This window comes from Schistocerca nitens, chromosome 2 (genome assembly GCF_023898315.1).
Source record: "Schistocerca nitens isolate TAMUIC-IGC-003100 chromosome 2, iqSchNite1.1, whole genome shotgun sequence".
Lineage (NCBI taxonomy): Eukaryota > Metazoa > Arthropoda > Insecta > Orthoptera > Acrididae > Schistocerca > Schistocerca nitens.
In genome coordinates, this window is record NC_064615.1 from 253,067,254 (window position 1) to 253,091,648 (window position 24,395).

Consider the following 24,395-nt stretch of genomic DNA (forward strand, 5'->3'; position numbering starts at 1 on the left):
AGCTATTATTACAATATGTTGATTGGCTAACAATACAAGCCCATGACCATTCTTTGAAAACAGCACGTCAATAGCACTCCCGTTTCCGCAATATTTGCGATTTAAGTTTTAGGTGATTCGAATACAAATATCTAATGACACTGCGAGAAGAATTTGACACAGTAATGAAAGACCTAAGCTGAAACAAGGCCGTGGGAGTACACGACATTCCCTCAGAACTACTGATAGCCTTGGGAGAGCCACCCGTGACAAAAAACTTACACCTTGCGTGCAAGATATATGAAGAAACGAAATACCTCCAGACTTCAACAAGAATGAAATAATTCAAATAAAAAGAAAGCAGGTGCTGACAGGTGTGAATATAACCGAACTATCAGTTTAATACGACATAGCTGCAAAATACTAAGGCGAATGAATTACAGGAAAACGGAAAAACTTTTCGAAGCCGACCTTGGGGAAGATCAGTTTCGATTCCAGAGAAATATGAGCACACGCGAGGCAATACTGATCCCTACGACTTACCTTAAAAGATAGGTTAAGGAAAACAAAACCTTGAGAAAACTTTTGACAGCTGACTGGAATACTATCTTTGAAATTCTAATAGTGCCGTGGGTAAAATAGGGGGACCTAAAAGCTATTTGCCGGCCGCTGTGGCCGAGCGGTTCTAGGCGCTTCAGTCCGGAACCGCGCTGCTGCTATGGTCGCAGGTTCGAATCCTGCCTCGGGCATGGATGTGTGTGATGTCCTTAGGTTAGTTAGGTTTAAGTAGTTCTAAGTCTAGGGGATTGATGACCTCAGATATTAAGTCCGATAATGCTTAGAGCCATTTGAGCCATTTTTAAAGGCTATTTACCACTTGTATAGAAGACAGAGAGCAGTAATAAGAATCGACAGGATATGAAAAGGAAGCAGCTGTTGAGAATGGAATGAGACAGGGTTGCAGCCTGTCACCGATTGATCCGCTCTCTAGATTCCACAAGCAGTAGATAGGAATTGAAGTTCAGAGTGGACGTAATTCTGTCAGAGACATCAAAGGGCTTGAATGAGCAGTTGACCTGAATGGACAATGTTTTCAAATGATGATATAACATGAATAGCAACAAAAGCAAAACAAGGATAATACAATGTAGTAGAATTAAAGCTGGTGATGATAAGCAAATTCGATTAGGAAACGGGACGAAGATGTAGATGAGTTTCGCTATTTGAGCAGCAAAATTATGAAGGTTGAAGTAGAGAGAATATAAAATGTAGAGTGGCAATGGCAAAAGAAGAGTTTCTAAGGAAAGAGAAATTTGTTAACATTGTGTATAAACTGTCGTAAAATACAGTACATCTGGAAAGATGACGTGATTTTGATCTGATGGCAGCATATGTCACCTGGGGGATAGCAGATGTACAAATAATAGTTTCAAATTTGTCCGCTACCGTACAGCGGTGACACATAGCTATCAGACCGCCCTCTGCCTCTACCCTACAAGAGGGAATGCACACAGCCGGAAGGCTCAGTGTGCTGCAAAAGTGTGAAGCATGCAGGCAATAATGCCATGAGATGCACTCGTGCTTCCTACAGGCAAGTGAGCGAGTTTGAAAGGGGTCAAATCGTGGCCTTACGAGTGGGGGTGGGAGTTCAAATGTTCAAATGTCTATGAAATCTTATGGGACTTAACTGCTAAGGTCCTCAGTCCCTAAGCTTACACACTACTTAACCTAAATCATCCTAAGGACAAACACACACCGCCATGCCCGAGGGAGGACTCGAACCTCCGCCGGGACCAGCAGCACAGTCCATGACTGCAGCGCCTTAGACCGCGCGGCTACAGGTGGGAGTGGCCCTTTCGGAGAATTGCCACACAAGCTAGACGTACTCCATCAGTTGTGCATCGATGCTGGTGTCAGGGGTCACGTGAACATTCTCACCCCTGTAGACGAGGCTCTGGACGTCCACGCAGCACAAACGCCCGCCAGGATCGTCGTATTGTAAGAGCAGCTGTGGTAGCTCATATAGTTACCACAGCAAAAAGAGGGCTCGTGAGCCCTGGCTTGAACCAGTAATTAGCAGTAGGACTACTAGCACGCACACCTCCGATGGCAGGGTGTAGGTATGGCGAATGCCCGGCGAACGTCATATGCCAGCGTGTGTAGTGTCAACAATAAAATTCGGAGGCGGTTGTGTTATGATGTGGTAATATTTTTCATGGAGGGGGCTTGCACCCTTGTTGTTTTGCGTGGAACTCAATAACATCCCTGTAGTGGACTATCCCGCACAGGAGAGTCCTGACTGGAATCCTATAGAACACCTTTGGGTTGTTTTGGAGTGCCAACTTCCTGCCAACCCTCACCGACTGACATCGATACCTCTCCTCAGTGCAGCACTCCGTGAAGAATGGGCTGCCATTCCCTAAGAAACCTTCTAGCACCTGACTGAACGTATGCCTGCGAGAGTGGAAGCTGTCATCAAGGATAAGGGTGGGCCAACACCATACTGAATTCCAGCATTACCGATGGAGGGCGCCACGAACTTATAAGTCATTTTTAGACAGGTGTCCGGATACTTTTGATTATATAGTGTAGATATTGACATTATTTTGACAAATGGTGTAATATCACTGACGATTGTTAGTAATGGCCTTTGATTAAACGTAAATAGACAAAAGAATGAAATTTGTACACGCATTTTGCGGTGTAAAATTTTTAAAGAACTCTACGTAAATGCTATCAAACGGTTTTGTAAGGTCCACTGATACCTGAATGGTGAAATATTGGTGGAATCTAACTTGTTAGCATGGATTTAGGGTAACATAAATGTCTGATTGTTTGAACTTTGCTTGAGCGATTTACGAATCTATTGTGGAGTGTGGCTTTTCTCTGTAAAATAGTGATATTTTAGCTTTATTAATGAAGGTTGTTCTAATTTATTAGTTATAAGACCACTTGCTGCCAACGTAGAAGAAATGGTTGCAGGGAAGCCACTGTGTGATTAGTTAGCCGGCCGCTGTGGCGGATCGGTTCTAGGAGCTTCAGTCCCGAACCGCGCTGCTTCTACGGTCGCAGGTTCGAATCATGCCTCGGGCATGGATGTGTGTGATGCCCTTAGGTTAGTAAGGTTTAAGTAGTTCTAAGTCTAGGGGACTGATGACCACCGATGTTAAGTCCCATAGTGCTCAGAGCCATTTGAACCATTTTCTGATTAATTAATACTGGCGTGACATACTGAACCGTAGGTCTTGTTAGTGTTGTTTACTTTTTGGTACCTTAAAAAGAGTACAGTAATTCCATATACAATAATCCCAAACAATAGCAATAAACGGTTTTTCCCTGACTAGTAAATAATGAGTAACCTCCACCTACCAGTCCTATACTGGAGAGGAAGTAGTAACGCCTAGCTACCTAATGCACAATGACGTCTAGTGAAACGCGAATGAAGGCTTGATGAACGATGATTGATATAAAACTTTGAACATAGCTGCTAAAGTTCAGTGACCGTATCAGAATTATATTAGAACAAATACGCCCTCGGTCACAAATATTAAGTCAAAATTGACCAGGTTTCGACGCTACTATGAGCGTCGTCTTCAGAATTAAACTAACTGTTCTAAAACATAAGACATTAATAAACTAAAGTTTTGTTGCAACCCGTGTTCACTCAGGTACGAGCAGCCCTTAGTGGCTCGCCATCTTACCTTATTTACAACTTTTAGAATGTGGCTTGTAAGTACTGCATCTCTTTCCAGTCAGTACATACATTAGTTTATTAATGTCTTACATACCTATTATGTTTTAGAACAGTTAGTTTAATTCTGAAGACGACGCTCATAGTAGCGTCGAAACCTGGTCAATTTTGACTTAATATTTGTGACCGAGGGCTTATTTGTTGTTATATAATGATGATTGATATCGTTAGCTGATGTTAATCTGGGCAAGTCGTTCTGTATAAAAATACTAACCTGGTTTGCACTCTAAAGTGTTATCGGTTACATTAACCCTTAAACCTTTAGCATTGGTACCGAACCCAGCAAATACTGGCTCGCTTGATATAATAGTCTTCAACAGTGGATTGGTTGTTTAACGAACCGTGGGTCACTTCCTAAGTTCGTGTCATCCACACTGGCACAGCACAACTCCCTTGTCATTTTCGAGACTCTTAGTATTCATGTTACTTTAGTTTGCGAGAGTTATCTGAGAAACATGGAAAATTGCATTTGTAAGGAAATAAGCGCTTCTACATCTACATCTACATCCATACTCCGCAAGCCATCTGACGGTGTGTGGCGGAGGGTACCTTGAGTACCTCTATCAGTTCTCCCTTCTATTCCAGTCTCGTATTGTTCCTGTAAAGAAAGATTGTCGGTATGCCTCTGTGTGGACTCTAATCTCTCTGATTTTATCGTCATGGACTCTTCGCGAGATATACGTAGGAGGGAGCAATATACTGCTTCACTCCTCTGTGAAGGTATGTTCTCGAAACTTCAACAAAAGCCCGTACCGAGCTACTGAGCGTCTCTCTTGCAGAGACTTCCACTGGAGTTTATCTATCATCTCCGTAACGCTTTCGCAATTACTAAATGATCCTGTAAAGAAGCGCGCTGCTCTCCGTTGGATCTTCTCTATCTCTTCTATCAACCTTATCTGGTATGGATCCCACACTAGTAAGCAGTATTCAAGCAGTGGGCGAACAAGTGTTCTGTAATCTACTTCCTTTGTTTTCGGATTGCATTTCCTTAGGATTCTTCCAGTGAATCTCAGTGTGGCATCAGCTTTACCGACGATTAGTTTTATATGGTCATTCCATTTTAAATCACTCCTAATGCCTACTCCCTGATAATTTATGGAATTAGCTGCTTCCAGTTGCTGACCTGCTATATTGTGGCTAAATGATACAGGATCTTTCTTTCTATGTATTCGCAGCACATTACACTTGTCTACATTCAGATTCAATTGCCATTCCCTGCACCATGCGTCAATTCGCTGCAGATCCTTCTGCATTTCAGTGCAATTTTCCATTGTTGCAACCTCTCGATATACTACAGCATCATCCGCAAAAAGCCTCAGTGAACTTCCGATGTTATTCACAAGGTCATTTATGTATATTGTGAATAGCGACGGTCGTACGACACTCCCCCGCGGCACACCTGAAATCACTCTTACTTCGGAAGACTTCTCTCCACTGAGAATGACATGCTGCGTTCTGTTATCTACGAACTCTTCAATCCAATCACACAATTAGTCTGATAGTCTAAATGCTCTTACTTTGTTCATTAAACGACTGTGGAGAACCGTATCGAACGCCTTGCGGAAGTCAAGAAACACGGCATCTACCTGGGAACCCGTGTCTATGGCCCTCTGAGTCTCCTGGAGGAATAACGCGAGCTGGATTTCACACGATCGTCTTTTTTTGAAACCCATGCTGATTCCTACAGAGTAGATTTCTAGTCTCCAGAAAAGTCATTATACTACAACATAATACGTGTTCCAAAATTCTACAACTGATCGACGTTAGAGACATAGGTCTGTAGTTCTGCACATCTGTTCGACGTCCCTTCTTGAAAACGGGGATGACCTGAGCCCTTTTCCAATCATTTGGAACGCTGAGTTCTTCTAGAGACCTACTGTACACTGCTGCAAGAAGGGGGCAAGTTCCTTCGCGTACTCTGTGTAAAATCGAACTGGTATCCCATCAGGTCCAACGGCCTTTCCTCTTCTGAGCGATTTTAATTGTTTTTCTATCCCTCTGTCATCTATTTCGATATCTAGCATTTTGTTATCTGTGCGAGAATCTAGAGAAGGAATTACAGTGCAGTCTTCCTATATGAAAGCTTTGGAAAAAGACATTTAGTATTTCGACCCATCGTCTGTCATCCTCTGTTTCAGTACCATTTTGGTCACACAGTGTCTGGACATTTTGTTTTGATCCACCTACCGCTTTGACATAAGACCAAAATTTCTTAGGATTTTCTGCCACGTCAGTACACAGAACTTTCGAATTCGTTCAACGCCTCTCGCACAGCCCTCCTCACACTACATTTCGCTTCGTGTAATTTTTGTTTGTCTGTAAGGCTTTGGCTATGTTTATGTTTGCTGTGAAGTCCCCTTTGCTTCCGTAGTAACCACTTTTTTAGAGAGATGGTAATGGCCCCCAATTACCGCCTCCGAACCCGTCCCCCATCCCCGCCATCCCGCGCCCTGTGGGTGTAACAGCAACAAAAAGGTGGTGGAAAGACCAGGGAAGATGCTTGTGTTCCAAGCAGGTCCTGGCTGTAGTCGTAAAGTGAACAAGATGATGATGGCGATGACGAATAAAAACAAATACCAGTTCGCGCACACAGAGTGGCACTGAAAACGGAAGGTGGGCGTGGCGCGCGGCGACTCGGCTGCTGGCGGTCGGTGGCAGGTGGTGGGGGCGGTCGGCCTCCAGGCAACGGGACGCGGCCGCTACCTGGCCGCCGCTGCTACCTCAGCCGGGCGATGACCCGCAGTCCGCCGCCGGAGCTCCAGCCGCCACCACGCCACGCACCACACGATCCACACTCAGCCGCAAGAGGCCGTCGAGTGCGCTGCTGATCGAGCGCCTTCGACACCCGCCGCGCTGCTGGTTCCGGAACGACCCCAGCCCATCCAGCTACCAGTCGAGAGGGAGAGCACAAGGTACCAGCAACGCAGTGTGTGACATCAAGACCTTGGACTACCGCAAGTGTTGAAGTCGCTGTCATAGTGTCAACAACAGGTGGCTCGTCTTCAAGCACAGCAACACCCTCTAAGAGAGCCTGTGTTAGCTAGTGACTGTGCTCAGATGGGCCTGTACTACACGTGATGAGAGTCAACGGCCTACAAGGATAGTTCTTAAAGAGACTCATTCAAGTTTCCATAGCTGCGGGGTGCCTCAGAGCGAACCGAGACTCCCGTATCAATCTCTCGTCTAATTAAGTACTTTGGGCTCAGCAGAAGTGCTAAAGACGAAGTTGCTGAACTACCAATCTACAGTTCATCTACGACAAGTGACTACCTACGCCAACGCCTACACGCTACATTTCGCATCCGAATCCGGCTCACTTGGCAGCAAAATTGCGGTGAACAAATAGGCGACGGAAAACAGAAAGACTCTCCGTCTGAGGGAAGTGGGTCGCAGAGTACGAGCAGCGGCGTCGCAGCGGGCAAGACCCACAGGTGACGATTGACAGCACTGTTACACGGACTACGCGCTCCCGAGCCACCGACCAGCAAATTCGTTGCGTGGAAGTGTGACCGAGCCGGTAAAAGCCTGCGGACAGTCGAAAAGTGTGTGTGCGTACACAAGCGTAGTGTTCTGCTCAAGCGGAAAAGTGACAATCACAGGACATGTGCCACCACAGGTTCTAACCCAGATCGTCACAGCGCCCGATTTCTGTTCGCAGACAGCCTTCACGTGGATATTACAAACAAGGTAAGTCAGCTCGTATGAACTAACATTGTTTACTGACATAAATAAAATGCTGAAACAACAACATAGCTGGTAAAAAAATTTTTACAGCCAAGATCGCATAAATACTTATTTATATTCGGCGGGCAATGCTGTCATAGAAAAGGTGTTCATTGTGAGTTGGAACCTCGTGCCAAGTTCTCTTGTTTGTCGGTAAAATGTAGCACATTATGCAGAGGTTTGTCACAAATTTGTTATTGTACATTTCATTGTATACTGTGTTTTTTAAGACGTGAGAATCATCTGTGAGCGCCACTTATACGGACATGCCACTGGGTATAAGGTCCGTTTTGACTGTTAATGTTTTATTTCTGAAAAACTTGGCATAATGTGCTACATTTTACCAACTAATAAGAGAACTTGGCACGAGGTTCCAACTCACAATGAAGACCAGAAAATGACAGCAAAGCCTATCGAAACCGGCTTCCGAAAATACAGAAGTATTTATGCGAGCTTGGCTACAAAAAGTTTTTTATCGTGTAAAACAGATCACTTCTTCCCATTTCTCAACATGAAAAATTTCAAACAACACAGTTCTTGGCGATCGATGTTTCAGGAACTCTATACTGATGGGATTCCCCAGTCACAAACTGCTGACAGTATGTTCCATTCTAAACTAGTGCTTATGTAATAGTCTTGTGTCTGTTTACAGATGTCTTGTGAAGGCAATAAACCATATGCCATTACTCTATCTTGAGAAAAAAAAAGTTTCGTTTAGTCACGAGTCCTTCAATTTAAGATGAAATTCGCGTTCTACAACAGAAAAAAAATAACCTTTCACAGTGATCATCATATCGGCTACACACTTATTTTTATAACTATGAAATCCTGGCATTTTCATCTGCTATCCCTCTCCTTTCTTTACAACTACATAGGTAGTACATATTTGACTATACAGGACGCATGCATCTGCGAATAATTATGCTTCTCACCCACCCCATAATTTCTTGGAAGATATGAGCGTTGAAAAGCTACAGCTAATGAAGGCAAAACGGACCTCCACAGAAAATGTCAGGGGCGTTATCTTCTAGTTTCCTGCGTCCTCTGCAGCTCCGTGGCAAACTGCATTAGAGAACGTTCAATGTCTACAAGGTATGGTGCTTCACAACTGTCTTCCTGGATGGCAGCCACACCTTTGTACTATCAACTATGACCTCAATTTTTAAATTCTTCCAGTAAATGACGTCAATGACTACACTCACTAAAAAGTCAAAATTCGTTACACCGCGGAAAATCTCATACTAAGCTCAATACTATTCACATCCTATTTTCATTGGTAAATGAGACATAATAACTGCACAATTTTTGGTTTATCGCGTTGATTAATTCTGTTAACAAGCAAAAATCAAGAGACGTGGATGTTTGAAAATTACCTTAAAAATTGTCCCCCCATAAAAGTGACAATTCCCACGACAAACACCTAACATACATTTAGAAAAAAGGTCCAAGTAAGGTACCCTGCGATGGACACTAAAATACACAACTTCCACACAATGAAATGAATCTGTTAAAGGATAAAATAGATTGTCATGACTTTCAGTTCCCAGCAGCAACGAACGACGTAGCTGTCCTAGCTTTTGCAGCACTTTCTGACTTGTGACGAATTATTGTGTTTCGGTACAAAATGTAGCTTTAAGTTTTTTTTTTTTTTTTTTTTTTTTTTTTTTTTTTTTTTTTTTGTATTAAGAATATTCAGCTAGACGTTCCTCCCAGTGGAAAGATCTGTCTTGAATACCGATTAAAATGCCACAGTGGGAATTACCTTCTGTTCGATGGCTTGCTTTTGAAGCGCTGTGTGACTCAAGGCACCGACATTCTGGCGTATCACGTTGCGGCAGTTGGTAACTGGTAGACGGAAGGAGGAACTTCTACTGCATCATCAACAAGTGTGGAACAAAGCGCTCCGAAAGTTTGCCCGCAAATACAGCTACATACTTTTTTGTTTTGGCCTTTATTCAGTTGTTTGTTTATAATTTTAAGTCCAGCAGGATCGTACAGAATTATGGGACTGGTAACATGCGAATTATAAATTGCCGCGCGGTCTGAGACGCCTCGCGCGGCTTCCCCCCGTCGGAGGTTCGAGACCTCCCTCGAGTGTGTGTGTGTGTGTGTGTGTGTGTGTGTGTGTGTGGTCCTTCGCGTAAGTTAGTTTAAGTTGGATTAAATAGTGTGTAAGCTTAGGGATCGATGGCCTCAGCAGTTTGGTCCCATAGTAACTTACCACAAATTACCGCATAATGAATTACAGGAGATGAAAGGAAAATGTGTGGATCACCGTCATCAATTTGGAAGGCACTTGTTAAGTTCTACAACACATCCATCAAAGTTTGAGCGGTCTAGGTAGATAAGATCGTTACCCATGATCAAGTATGACAATTCAGTTCCTTTTCAGACTAGTGTTTCCATGGATGGTAACCCAAGTGTTCGTCATGTCACTGCAGCTTGGTGTGGGAAGGCGGTAGAGCTACTCTATACGCAGTATGCGTAATCGGATACTTCAGATTGCATTTCACTGTCGTAACACACTGTTCTTTCCCGACTTCTGAAAACTGTTCCACTCCACAGAGTTGTAAGAAAGACAAACAATTACCAGATTAAACATTAACTAGTAATAAGATATGGCACTCTTCTGAGACTTCGTTATGCTACTTACAATACTACGTGCATGATTTATTTCGCAAATATTTTATATCAAAGTAAATTAGACTCTCGTCAAGTGTATAAATTCGCCCTCACGACGTAAGAATGTCGTAACGATATCCATTTTAAATGTTCTTAAAAGTCCGCTTCTGACTAGCAGAACGAACGCACAAGTCTTCATCGACAATGTTAATTTTAACAACAGTGAACCAATATTTGGTCAAAAATTATAAAGTGTAGTTTGTTTGGTGTTTGACAGATGTTGGCAGTGAAGTGACTAGAACAACTTAGCACCTCTATATGGTATGTGATAGGTTTCTCGTTATCATGTTAATTGAAGTTTAGTAGAGACAATCGCTAGCAACGAACAGTGAAATATTGAACAAATCACAGCTATGTGGGCAAGTATTCCGGGACTGTAAATTATTGTGTTACTTCTAGTCTAAAATGCTCGTCGTACAAAACGTAAATAGCATTAATGAGAGTTCTGAAACCTTCTTTAAGATGAATGAAAATGTATATCTTTTAATTACGCATACAAATGTTTTCGAAAGAATATCTCCTTCGTCCATGTAATGAACTGCTTTTGCTTATACTGACAGTGAGTTCTACGAGAAAGTGTACGCCATAATTTTAAACGTATCGTCCTCACTGACATCTCTGGTAGTGGTCTCGAATCTGCAATCAATGTGCTTTTGCACAATGTACAGATAAACAGCCGGCCGCGGTGGTCTATCGGTTCAGGCGCTCAGTCCGGAACCGCGCGACTGCTACGCTCGCAGGTTCGAATCCTGCCTCGGGCATGGATGTGTGTGATATCCTTAGTTTAGTTAGGTTTAAGTAGTTCTAAGTTCTAGGGGACTGATGACCACAGATGTTAAGTCCCATAGTGCTCAGAGCCATTTGAACCATTTTTTTGAACAGATAAACAGTGTGAGAGTTGAATTTCTCAGTTTCAGTTTAAAATGAATGCAAAATATCTTAAGCGTCGCGAGGCAGCGTTCCTTGTAAATCAGTCAAAGGGACCAAAGCTTTCGTATGGAGCTGCTGCTAAAATTCTTATAAAGTCGAAAACATTCGTTGCGAAGTGTTTCAAACGATATTTAGAGGTTGGAAACGTGGATGATAACGTGCGCGACGTGGCTATTTGCACTCATTTACAGCCAATTTAAACGCTGAAAAAAATGTGCAATATTTATCAAAAGAGCATTCCAAGGTCGTTAAGAAGCTATTTGCTTGGAACGAGGCAATCTGGGTGCTTCAAGAGGACAATGATCCGAAACATAGCAGCCGTCTCTTTACAGCGTGGGAACAAGACAATGGGGTGTCCACGATGGACTGGCCTGCAGTGCCTCCGGATACAAATCCGATCGAAGATGTTTGGTCGTATATTAAGATGAAACATAGAGGAAAGCCAGTATACACTTTGAAGCAGCTGTCATATAAAATATGGAGATCGTTATCGAGAGAATATGCTGAAAATCTCATGAAAAGCATGCCAAAAACGTACCAAGCTATAATCGACAATGGTGGCGATTGGATTAACTATTAGGTGATTGAGCAATTAGCAATAACATGTATTTTTATGTAAAAATATATTTATAATAGTGTCTTTTATTTCATACATATAACGGCGTACACTTTCTTGTGGAACTGACTGTACCTGGCAGGAGATAGTGGATGGAAGGAAAAAAATTGTCCTCGAGCCATCCAGATTTAGGTTATCCTTGGTTCCCATAAACCTTCTCCAGAACACGATTGTGCTCTAGCGCTAATAACGTGGACGTAGACGAGACGTTAAACCGTACTCTTTTTTTCTCTTCTTGCGCTATCAAAAATAGTATGAGTATATGGAAAATAAGAAAGATTCAGAGAGAGCTGAAAATGTGGGCAAGAGTTGCGGTGCTGGTTATGGCGGCTCGACAAACAGGATCGGAAAGCGCGAATTATCGTCTCGCCGTGCTCACCGGCGCGGTAGTGTAGCGGCGGCGTTTGTGAGCTTAACGGTTTGTGGCATTGGCTGTTTGCGTAGGTGCCCTTGGTGTCCCGACGAACTGAAATCTGTAAGTTATCGAGCAAGTTACAGCACGGACTCTACGCACGAATATTTCGTGTAGCCTCTGACAGGCAATCCGTTTCGTCAGGCAAAGCAATACCGAATATTTGTAAGACTCGCGCCCCTTTAACTAAGCAATGGACGGAATAAATTTTCCGAGATTTGCAAAGGATAAAAGAGTAAAATTCTTTAAAAAAATCCTTCCCTTTTTGCTTAAAGCACCGTGTTGAATATATACACTGGAGTCCAAAATTAAAGCAAGAAACTGGTATTTTCCCATCCTGTGTCTAATTCACGATATAATCATACAGACTGTTAACAGATGTCCTTACGATCGCATTCTGTACGGAAGAGGGCATTTCGATCAAAGGACAACCACGCCAGAAATGACGTCAAGGCATCTACCAAGCTAGGTGGATGTTTGCAGGGTAGTTCCAGATCCAAAATCGCTGTGTACTCACTATATGGCACGGAGTACACGCCAACCAGACTCTGTTGTGGAGGGCCATAGGAAGAATGGAAGCAGGACAGTTGAAAACTGATGTGGCCCGATGGCTTACTGTGAATCGTTCTGTCGTTCCTCGGATAAGGCGACAGTTTCTAGAGACCGAAACAGTATCCTGGAAACCAGAACAGGGCCGACGACGTGTGATAACAGAGGGAGTGGACCGTTATTTGGCTGTAAGGGCACGACTGTACCGCCTTAGTACTGCACTGCAACTGGCATCTGACCTCGCAGCATCCCCTGGACGTGTTGTATCGAGGCAAACGGTGTACAGACGGCTTCAGCAGAGTGGCCTTCATTGTTGGATTATGTTTGGTTTGTGGGGCCCTCAACGCCGCGGTCATCAGCGCCCGTTATTGTTGGAGACATGCTGTCTTTTACCTTTGGCGTGTCTTCACAGAAAGGAACGCCTAGAGTGGAGCCGTCAACATGCCACCTGGACGGTCGAACGGTGGGCCAATGTTCCTTTCAAAGATGACTCCCGATTTGGTCTGGAGAGTGTTTCTCCACGGATTCGCATCTGGAGGACGCGTGGAACACGATTTCGGGACCCAAACGTTGCGGAAAGAGACAGATATCGAGGGGGATCCGTAATGGCGTTGGCAGGAACAACGTTGACCACTCAAACACCTCATCACGAAATTGTACGGGTGAATCGGTAGGGTTTAACTGCCTTGTCAGGTAACGTGACGAGATCTTGGGACCTCATATAGGGGGTTGTTGCGAGGTACTCTGGGCCCTGGCTTCGTACTGATGGGCGATAATACTCGACCTCATACAGCACGGGTGGTTGATTTTTAACGGAACTCATGGTGTGACCTGTTCACTCTCTCGATTTGGGAATACTGAAGAACGGGACACAACCGGCCGGCTTTGACCAGAGACCTCACAATTTACCACAGATGATGCACTGCAAAGATTTGAAAGCATAGGCGGATGTCGAGGAACAAACGACTGCGTAAAGAGAAAACTACTCGTGAACATGTATCACATACATCCACATTTCGAACGAAATGTTACGTATTACTTTACTGACAGTAGAAAAGTCTAGTATCCTAGTTTTCACTTGACCTATACAAGTCAACTGAAGTATAGGATACTAGTGCTAGCGAAATAAAAAAAAAGCGACATGCTTAACACTGGCATGGAGTACAGCAGCTGACATATACACAAATTTTACGAATGTCGGTATTTTCGCCTTCGCTGGTACTAATATACCCGAAGAACAGGATACTAGTACTAGCGAAAGCGAAAAACGTAAAATTTGTATCTTGTACTTCAGTTGACCTATATAGGTCAGCTGAAGAATAGGATACTAATACTAACGAAGGCAAAAAAACGGGACAAAAGTAAATATTTCTATTCTGTACTTCAGTTGATCTACATTAGGTCCACGTCGGTTCTCGGGGCAGGCCTGTCCATTTCAGGAATGCTACTGAAGGCAAACTATTTCCTCTCAGGTGCTGCACGTTATATTGTTACGCTGACAGAACAATCATCATCCCTGAACTGCTCCTCTACTTCACGCAATACACAATGCTATAATTTATGTTCACATCCTTCCGCATTGAGCGTTTTTGTAACTGTCATAAGGATACCACAACCTAGCCCGATAAACACCCCCAATACCGTAACACGACCTTCTCCGTAATTCACGGTTGGCACTGAAATGATGGCAGCTCACGCTCTGCGAGAATTCGCCAAAACGAAAGCCATCCATCGGACTGGTACAAGGTGCAGCGTGATTCAACACTCCAGATCAATCGTTTCCAGTCATCCACTGGCTAGTGGCGCCGCCCTTTACACAAACTAAAGGGTCGCTTAGTATTAACTGTAAACAGCTTGATGAGGCGTGTACAGTCACTGAGATAGCTGGGCTGCTGACAGCACTCTGGAACTGACAAGTGATTCCTTCCGCCGATTTCATGCTATTTTTTAGAACAATCCTTCGCAATGCTCGACCGTCCTTATCCGTCAGCAAACGAGGTCTGTCCGGTCTTATTTTATCTCCCGGTGTTCCTTCGTGTTTGCACTTCACAGTCACATCACGGACATCGCCTCGGGCAGATTCAGATGGCTCGAAATGTCGCTGATGGATTTATTCTTCAGGTGACATCCAATGACTAGTCGATTTTCGAAGCCACTCACCTCCCCTGGACTGACCCACTCTCCGGGTACCTCTTCTCTACTGACAACACAATACCTTCTGCATCCTGTTACACTGGTGAGTTCGCCTCTCGAGACATTTAGTAACAATTCCGTCCGGAAAGTTATGATCGGAAAGTGTACGTTCATACACCAAACTTTTTAACATGAGAAAGCTTCTTACGTACATTACACGTTCAATATGCAAGTCCACAGGTATACGCCATATCTTTTTTAAGTATCCTTTGTCACTTAGAAGAGAGATGATTTACAAATTACGTGTGTGTGGTTGGTTTTTATTCTTTCCATTTTAGCTTCTGAAGATCCGGTCGTAAGTCAGAAAACTGATTATTTTGTGTGCTCATATTGGCCCGCTGCGTCATATACGTCATATAAGGGCATTAGTATATTATGGTATGAGACCAAAGACGCTGCTATGTTTGATTACACTGATTTTACTGCTCTACGCCCATGTCGGTGCGATTTCCATCTTTAGGCTGTATCAGGTGGTCTTGATATCCATATCATATCGACGTCTCAGTTGTTGTCACACCATTGTATAAATTTGTTCCTTAGATGTTGTTGGCGCTACAGTAGATGTTAAAATTTTTCTTGGACCAGTTATTTATGTGGTTGTGGAATTATATAACTTTATTTCATAATGACGTGTCACGAAACGCCATTGTGAAATGAACTTTGATAATAGCACAATTACATAAGCAAGTGCTCCAACAAAAAATTTTACATCTACATTGCCGGAAAAAATTAATACGCTTGGATAGACGATGTAAATTTTGATCTGATGACGGCATATGCCACCTGGGGTATAATAGATGTACTGATAATGGTTGCAACATCGTCCGGCAACAGATAGTATAGTGGCACAGTTACTACAGTGCCATCAGCGTCTATCCTTCAGTATGGAACAGTCACAGTGAGAAGGCTAAGTGTGATGCATATATGTGAAGCAAGCAGGCAAGCATGCCATGGAGACGCACTCGCGGTGGTCTAGCGGTTCTGGCGCTGCAGTCCGGAACCGCGGGACTGCTACGGTCGCAGGTTCGAATCCTGCCTCGGGTATGGGTGTGTGTGATGTCCTTAGGTTAGTTAGGTTTAAGTAGCTCTAAGTTCTAGGGGACTTATGACCTAAGATGTTGAGTCCCATAGTGCTCAGAGCCATTTGAACCATTTGAGACGCACTCGTGCTTCCTACAGCCAATTCAGGAAGTTTGAAAGGGGTCAAATTATGGCCTTCCAGTGGCGGAATGGTCCTTTCGGAGAACTTCCACACAAGTTGGACGTGCTGCATCAGTTGCCCAGTCGCTCACGTGAACATTCTCACAGCCGTAGAGAAGGTTCTGAACGTTCATGCAGCGCAGTCGCCCGCCAGGATCGTCGTATTGTAAGGGAGCCAGTGGCAGATCGTACAGCTACCACGGCGCAGATAAGAGGGTTTGTGAACCCAGACAACACGAATTGTTACGAACTAGTTATTAGCAGTGCGACCACGGAACGGATACCTCTAGCCCGTCTTCCACTCACGCCACAGTATCGACGTGCACGGCTCGACTGCTGTCGTCAGAGGATCACTTGGAAGTAGACTGGCACACGACGTCGTCTTCAGCGATGAAAGCAGATTCTCGCTGCACGCCAGTGATGGTCGTTTGCGCATACAACATAGACCTGGTGAGCGCTGTGTCCTAGAGTACATTCGTCCTAGACACACTGGCCCCACCCCAGGGTGGCGTGCGATAAGCTAAAACTCTCGTCCACCTCTGGTGCTTCTGGAGCAAATGCTAACCAGCGCTCGGTGCGAGCAGAGTGTTGTAATACTCGTTTTGCTCTTCTTGCAACAAGAAGGTGATGCGCTGTTCCAGCAGCATAATACTCGCACACACACTGCCCGTGAAACTCAACGTGCTCTGCAAGACGTACAGCAACTTCCATCGCCATCATGTTATCCGGACTTGTCTCCAAGAGAGCACGTGCGGGATATGATGGGACGAGGAGCGACTCGTGAGACTCGTCAACCAACAGCTCTTACAGGACTGCTTGAACAGGTCGAGCAGGCGCGGCATAACGTATCCCGGGACAGCATTCGCCGTCTGTACGATGAGCTAGTAGCCAGTGTCAACTGCTGCACTGTCGCTCGTCGAGGCTCTGAGCACTATGGGACTTAACTTCTGAGGTCATCAGTCCCCTAGAACTTAGAACTACTTAAACCTAACTAACCTATGGACATCACACCCATCCATGCCCGAGGCAGGATTCGAACCTGCGACCGTAGCGATCACGCGGTTCCAAACTGTAGCGCCTAGAACCGCTCGGCCACCCCGGCCGGCCGCTCGTAGAGGCTACACCACGTGTTAATAGGGGTGTTTCAGCATGGGTCGAAACTGGTACCTTAGAGCCGCTTATGCTACTGAACTGCAAATGTAATAATTTCATGTACACGACATGCACTGTTGCAACAGTAAATTATGAGTGAATTGAAAATCTCTAAAAGTGTATACTGTAACACCAACAGCATCAAAGGAGCAAACTTACACAGTAATGCGACAGCAACTGAGACATCGATGTCATATGAATATCAAGACCGTCTGATATAACCTAAAGGTGGCAATCACGCCGAAAAAGGCCTACAATGCTAAACAATATAATCAAACACAGCGGCATCTTTGGTCGCATAACGTAACATAATCTTGAGTATGTGGGAAATAATATTAAATAGCTTGCAATCAGTTCAGATTGTAAAAATTTTGGCATTTCAGTTCTTGGTCGAGCATCAGGAGTTGTCTTCATCCGCAGTTATTATACAATAAACCACTTCGTAATAGCCCTCGGCTCTCCAACTTGTCGGGCAAGCTGTGGAATTCGGACAGGAGGTACTAGAGGACCTTTCCACCATCAAACTTCACTGGGTACAGATTTCACTGAGCGCAGTTTACACGACACCCTCCACAACGGTGCATTTCCAACCTACCGCAAATTTTTAAATCCGACTATTGTCAGGTTCTCTAATCTATAGAAAATACCTTTCGCTAAGCGCTTCATGGTGATCGAAAGAGTAGTGAATATAATGGAAATAGAAGCGACGCGCAACGACGTATTTTCTCACACCTCCGGCGGAAAAAAATGTGGGATATGGGTGCAGCTCTTGAAGGGCACCTCAGCGTCCGGCAATTAGTTGCGGGAGCGCAGCCAAGCCAGGAGGAAGCGGTCGGCAGGTAGCAGCCACCCGGGCGTGCTGAAGTGTGCCACTGGGCAACGTCAGGCTATGGTCACTGTTGCGCCACTTGCCAAACAAAGCCCGTCTGTGCTGGGTTCCACGGCGAAGCGAACACGTTCCACAGGATTCACTCACTGTCAGGTCTCAAGTGACTTGCCTCTACATCCAAGTACTCCGCACACTACTGTGAAGGGCATAGCAGAGAATACCTATATATTGTACGGCGTATTACTGCCGACTCACACTAGTCTAAGGTGACAAAAGTTATGGGCTAGCGACATGGACATACACAGATGGTGGTAATATCGTGTGCAAAAGGTAGAATAGGGCAATGCATTGGCCGAGCTGTCATTCGCACACAGGTGATTCATGTGAAAAGGTTTCGCACGTGTTTCAAAAATGGTTCAAATGGCTCTGAGCACTATGGGACTCAACTGCTGTGGTCATCAGTCCCCTAGAACTTAGAACTACTTAAACCTAACTAACCTAAGGACATCACACACATCCATGCCCGAGGCAGGATTCGAACCTGCGACCGTAGCAGTCGCACGGTTCCGGACTGCGCGCCTAGAACCGCGAGACCACCGCGGCCGGCGACGCACGTGTTTATGGCCACAGTTTGAATGTGCAAGGGTAGTTGCAGCTACACACGTTGGACATACAATTCCGGAAATCGTTAGGAAATTAAATATTCCGAGATCCACAGTGCCAAGAATGTGCCGAGAGTACCAAATTTCAGTCTTTACCTCTCGCCACGCACAACTCAGTTGTTAACGACCGAGAGCAGCGGAGTTTGCTTACCGTTGTCAGAGCTAACACACAAGTAACACTGAGTGAAATAACCGCAAAAATCAATGTGGGACGTACGACAAAAATATCCGTTAGGACAGTGCGGCGAAATTTGGCGTTAATGGGCTATGACGGCAAGCGACCGACGGGAGTGCCTTTGCCAAGAGCACGACGTCGCCTGCAGTGCCTCCCGTGCGTTCGTGGCCATATCGGTTCGATCCTAGACGACTGGGAAACCATGGCCTGGTCAGGTGAGGCTCCATTTCACTTGGTAACAACCGACGGTAAGGTTCGAGTGCGGCGCAGACCCCACGAAGCCGTGAGCCCAAGTTGTCAAGATGGCACTGCGAAAGCTGGTGGCGGCTCCATAGAGCTGTGGTTTATGTTTACGTGGAATGAACTGGGTCCTCTAATCCAACTGAAACGATCATTGACTGAAAATGGTTATGTTCGGCTACTTGGGAGACCATTTGCAGCCATTCGTGGACTTAATGTTCCCAATGAACGACTGATTTTTTTATAGATGACAACACGCCATGTCACCGGACCACAATAGTTCGCAGTTGCTTTGAAGAACATTTTGGAAATTCCAGTGAATGATCTGGCCACTCCGATCGCCCGACATGTCTTCCAACGAACATTTATGGGACATGATCAAGAGGTCAGTTCGTGCACAATGCCCTGCGCCGGCAACACTTTCGCGGTTAGGGACGGCTATAGAAGCAGCAGGGCCCAATATTTCTGCAGGGAACGTCCAACGACTCGTTGAGGCCATGTCACATCGAGTTGCTGCACTGTGCTGGGCAAAAGGAGGTCCGACACGGTATTAGGAGGTATCCATTGACTATTGCCACTCCAGTGTATTCTGCAGACCACTGTGAAGAGTATGGAACTGGATACCTACATCGTTCCAAGTATTAACGCCGATTCACAGTACGTGTCAACATAACAGAACGAAACCTCGCCGTCAAATGGTGGAGGATTCGCACTAGACGGAAGGTCAACACGACGCCATATCGCTTAAGCCGTCCTACCACGACACGTGTTTCTCACCGCGAAGCACGTCACACGTGGTATATGTCACGGTCGCTGCGCGCCCTGAAACGACCTGCTACATCTCACGGAACGTGATCATCATCGTCATTTGCGACACCAGAGCTCTCCAATGGTAGTTGGCTGCATCCGGCACACTAATCGCACAATATGTTTACGAAAACGGACGCGCGGTTAATAGCTTTGTTACCTCTGTTGGCAATTGCCGAAGAAGAACGGAGGAAATCGCGAAGAAGATTCTCGATTCCTCGGCGGCTTGAACAGCGAATTTCCGGTGGAGATACACTACGACTGCAACACAACGATCTGACATTCCTACAAGTAGAGGTTACTCGTTAAATAAACTAAATATCCAATACATTTTTGGTTTTAAACTGAATATCGTTGAAGTGTCTAATATTAGTATCCGTATACGTAATGCCCATAAGCTCGACGTTTTGCTAAGAACCATCACTATGAAGTAACATACTTCATCATACAGATTTTTAGATCGACATTTGTTTCATAATTTCATTCGAATGGAACTGGAGATTTTTTAAAAGCTACTCAGCATCACCGAAAAAGATATTTACTGGAAAGATACAAACATGAGGCACTCCATAAAACCAAGCGATAGGTATATAGGTATTACTTAACGTTTCGTAACAACAAAAACATCCACTTTGCAACTTGTGTTTACTTTCTGGCACAGAACAGTAGTCACATTAAACTTTCTGGCCACTGGAGAAACATATCAACCATTTGCGTATGCAACAAGAAATGCAGCAGATACATAATTTATAATAAGAATAGTAAGTATCGCAAATCATACTTGTAGTGAATTAACATGAAAATCCCAGGATATCTTAGGAAACGTACGTAAGTTTGGTTGCCGGGAGCGAATCTGCCACCTTTTCCTTCATAGTTCATAACGTTACCGATTAGGCTACGGTTTGAATACGTCATCAGCGCCTAAGTTACGTCATATATAATTTCTAAAAGTGCTCTACAGGTTGTAACCACAGATATCATTATTTGGTTTTTAACTACAACTAACTGTACCAAAAAGGGAGCGCTTTTGATACATCGTTATTGTGCTGTACCACTTTCACAGGAGGCAAGTTACAATAAATAAAGCATCAAATGCAAGAAGCCCTTAACTACCGGTATGTCGTTTCCTGTCCTGTCCACGTTTTCAATATATGCTCAATGTGGTGGTGCTTTAAAACAGCACATTCACAGCCAGTGCGTTATAATATGAGAACAACTAAATACAGAGTTCGACTCTGCACGACTTAATTCAAAATGATGACTCTATAATCCTTGTTGTGACGTAAAACCGATATGAGCATCTCAGCGGTCACGTTCTTCCCCACGTCGTAAAAATTTGACACGACAGAATATAGTAGAAAGTAGAATTCTAGGGTGTGACGTCACCAGCTCCCAGTCTACGAACGTTTTCACGTCCCTTGGAGGGACGTCTTTAGCACAGTATGGAACATTGACAGTAAGGTTATAGAAAGCATCCATGATGCTAGAGCTAGAACTAGAAATTATGAAGTCTATTAATGTCAACATCATCAAACTTCATAACGGATGGAACTTTGTATGCTTTCGTGGCCGTTGTGACTGAAGTTTGCATCTTTTAGGCTGTCGGACCGCGTCGTGTTCCTCCTCAAGTATCTTGTACACGATCGACGTTTCGAGTCCTCTGCTGGGATCTTTAGGATCTTCCAGTGTTAAAGGGTAGTTGAACAGAAATGGTGTTACTATTGATCGAGCTCCACAGACGTTACTGTCACTTAAGTCTTCTTCGATGGCTCCTTGCAATGCCTTACATATCCCTGGAAAGTCATACGTGAAATGAAAGTCTATTACACACATAGGTGGACTTCCATTACAAGCAAGCATCAGGCCAGTTTTGATTATTTGATTTACACTGAAAGTCTAACGCGAAAAGTGGTGCATGCTGTGTGACGTAGCGGTTAGGATCGCTGCCTGCCGTGCTGCGGGTCGCTACTTCGAATTCGACTACCAGCCAATATTTGTTATTTAGAATTTATCGTTTCTGGAAGGTTCTAGAAATTCCTTACGTTTCGAACGTTTATATTTTCTGGAACATTCGATATTTTATGAATATCAACAGTCTCCGTCGATGAGTTCAGTTCAGTTCCAATTGTATGTTAGTGTTCGTAACAAACGTACTTACAGCTCTAAGTGTTGAACTATACTGACGCCTCTGCTTTCGGATGTGGACTTGAGTGCGGTTACGACGGAACAGTATTTGATATAGACTAAAGCGTTCTATCATGGAAGCAAACCGGCTGGGCAGTTTGATTTCGGGAAGTAGATGGACCTGAGACAGTGACCTTTGCTTGGGTGTGGCACTCGTAGTGTACCGCAGACCTCGCATTGCATCCGCACGCAGATCGCTCGTAGGATGCGACTACATCGACTGGGCTGCTCTGCGTGGACACAGAACAAGCGCCCACAGGAAGAAGCGAAAGCGGGCGTTGGTTTCTCCGTCCGTTGCCACTGTGCCTCGAGCAATGCTGGATTCGTGTCGCTTTCGATCGCAAAGTGCTCAGATATCGCTTGTATCGAAGCTTGGATGAAACCATCGTTTCATAAACATATTTTGTGTGTGTGTGTGTTTCCTCGTGAACGCATTACTTACGTAATTACGTTACGTGTATTTTTAGCAGTGGAACAAAAACATTCGGTTTTCCTCTACCTTAAAAATATCAGTTAGTATGAATCAATGAATCCTCATGGAGAAGAAACTAATATTTACATCTCTCTTCTTGCTCAAAATGTAGTAAAACAAAAATTTTGTAACTGTATACAGTGTTATGAATGAACCACACACACACACACACACACACACACACACACACACACACACACACAACACTGGTGAAATATTCTGCAATGTTTATCATTTATTACACGAACCGGTTTTCGGCTGTTACGCTGTCATCAGATACCAAGGAAGTGCGATCGAATGGACATACAATAAATGTGACTGTAAACAGGAGGTGCACTGCATTCGTTTGAACACCTGCTGCAAGACTGTACTACAGATATTACCGACAAAAAAGGAAGACGCCAATGTAGCAGGTACATCTCACGTGACCTCTTGCCTGGTAAGGAAATTGTAACTAAGCAATGAATTGCAGAAGCGATCTAAAAAATAACGGGTTCTTAACTCTAAAATATATTTAGCCCAGTTGGAAACAGGATTACTGTAAGGAACTTGGAACACACGTGTGAGTAATTTGATATTCACATACTTTTTTGTTTTTACATATGCCCAGATGTGATTCTACTTGCACCCAAGTTGAACTATTGTTACCTTTATGTCTGTTGCCTGGTCAGTTGTTTGTAGTTGCCGCTGCTCCACGTATTAGTTCGGTTACTGGAAATAAAGTTCAATTACGCAGCTATACCTGCACTTCACAACGCCACAACGGATTACAACGATCACGTCCGCATTGCCGGCGACCTCTTCCACATTTGTTTACCGAGAAATTTTAGTGCGTGTTATGGACAAGGGCTTACCTCCGACGCCCATAACACAAGCTGAGTAGCGATTGGATGCAGTCTATTACGAATATTTGACAAGTAGGGCACAGCAGTTACACCGGACCCGATGTTCTGATTAACGATTTACCAGATACGGTTGGCATCACTGTAAGATTGTTTGCTAACCACGCTGAGGTCTGAAGCAAAGTATCCTCATTGTACGATCGTAAGGAACTATAGAAAGACGTGGATAAAATTTGCAGTTGCTGCAATGAATGACAGCTTTCTTTAAACGTTCTTAAAGGTATAAGACAGTGCCTGTCAAACAGAGTAGGAACCCGAGAGAACACAATTACAAGATTAGCGACGAACATTCTGAGCACGTCACGACATCGTCTAAGTTTTTAAGAGTAATACTAAGAAGCTATATGAAGTGGCACAGTCACATAAAATTAGTATTACGGAACGTGAATGGAATGCTTAGATGTGTTAGATGCGTTCTGTAATGCATTTGTAAAGAAAATCGCACGGAGGATGACATTGCTACCAAATCTAGAATATTGTTCCAATGTTTAGAGCTCTTATAAAATAAGCATGACAATAGACACTGAACGAAGTCAGAAACACACAGTTAGGACCGTAAGAGGTCGGTACTGACCACACGAAAGTGTAACTCCCAATGCAATCCTTGGTATATAAGTTCATTACCCACAATCCAGTATCGTAATTTAGTTCCCTTTTACAGAACTGGAAAGTTGTGACATAACTGTAAGCTAAGCCGCTTGCGATGGCAGTGCGATTGGTAAGGGGAAGGAACACAAAGACTCTAAATATAGTAGGCATAATGGGTTATTTCACACCGCATTTCTTTAACGTAATACTCTACTTATGAAATAATCATCCCCGTGGATTTGGAAGAAAGACAAACAGTCACCGGATTAAAAAGTAACTACGTAATAAAATATAAACCTTTTTTTTCAGTCTTCGTTATACTCCTGATAAGTTGATCGCACATAGTTTA

General features: G+C 44.1%; 2 protein-coding genes across 2 annotated transcripts in view; one reads left to right on the top strand and one right to left on the bottom strand.

Moving 5' to 3' along the window:
* The window catches only part of LOC126234959 (rab3 GTPase-activating protein catalytic subunit), a gene marked incomplete at its 3' end in the record, with an annotated part of 492,900 nt that overhangs the window by 67,344 nt on the left and 401,161 nt on the right, over positions 1-24,395 (bottom strand). The gene's annotated exons all lie outside the window — the stretch shown is intronic.
* The window catches only part of LOC126235979 (TLR4 interactor with leucine rich repeats), a 336,875-nt gene continuing 318,966 nt past the window's right edge, over positions 6,487-24,395 (top strand). Inside the window, exon 1 of the mRNA XM_049944957.1 lies at positions 6,487-7,417. The gene's annotated coding sequence lies outside the window, so the exon portion shown is untranslated. The remainder of the gene's footprint in view (positions 7,418-24,395) is intronic.